Raw genomic sequence first — 783 nt, 5'->3', positions numbered from 1 at the left:
CGGGCACTATTCAGATGGTGCAGAATTCTGTTTCTTTTGGAGGAGCGGCAACTGAAGACCCCAACATGCACATAAGGAATTTTGTCGAGATCTGCAGCACTTTTAAGTATAATGGCGTGACTGATGAGGCTATCAAGTTGCGGCTTTTCCCATTCTCACTAAGGGACAAGGCTAAAGACTGGTTACATTCTGAACCAGCTGGGTCCATCACTACGTGGCAAGATCTTGCGCAAAAGTTTCTGGTGAAGTTTTATCCGATAGCAAAGACTGCTGCTATGAGGAGTGCTCTTACTCAGTTTGCGCAGCAACCTACAGAATCTATGTGCGAGGCTTGGGAACGCTACAAGGAAATGTTGAGAAAATGTCCACATCATGGAATGCCGGATTGGATGGTGATCACTGGTTTCTATAATGGTTTGGGAGCCCAATCTCGGCCCATGCTCGATGCAGCAGCTGGAGGCGCCTTATGGGCTAAAAGCTATACTGAGGCGTATAATCTTATAGAGATGATGGCTGCAAATGAGCATTAAAACCCAACTCAGAGGATGATGTCAGGAAAGGTAGCAGGTATTCTGGAAGTTGATGCAGCCACCGCTATTGCAGCCCAGCTCCAAGCGCTATCAATGAAGGTTGATTCTCTGGCTATGTATGGAGTTAATCAAATAGCTATGGTTTATGAGCTTTGTGCAGGTTCTCATGCTACGGATCAGTGTTCTCTTGTAAACGAATCTGTTCAGTATGTGAATAATTATCAGCGACAACAGCAGCCTGTGCCAGCGACCT

The 783-nt window shown here is 46.1% G+C and overlaps 1 non-coding gene across 1 annotated transcript; it reads right to left on the bottom strand.

Annotated features, from left to right (window-relative positions):
- Nucleotides 1-272: 272 nt before the first annotated feature.
- LOC141675607 (small nucleolar RNA R71) lies at nt 273-379 on the bottom strand. Its single transcript, XR_012556250.1, has one exon. It is a non-coding gene; the product is annotated as a small nucleolar RNA R71 (small nucleolar RNA).
- Nucleotides 380-783: the final 404 nt, after the last annotated feature.

The sequence above is a fragment of the Apium graveolens genome, chromosome 7, assembly GCF_009905375.1.
Source record: "Apium graveolens cultivar Ventura chromosome 7, ASM990537v1, whole genome shotgun sequence".
In the NCBI taxonomy this organism is placed as follows: domain Eukaryota; kingdom Viridiplantae; phylum Streptophyta; class Magnoliopsida; order Apiales; family Apiaceae; genus Apium; species Apium graveolens.
The sequence above is the reverse complement of the archived record's forward strand: the minus strand, read 5'-3'. Positions and strand labels throughout refer to the sequence as shown.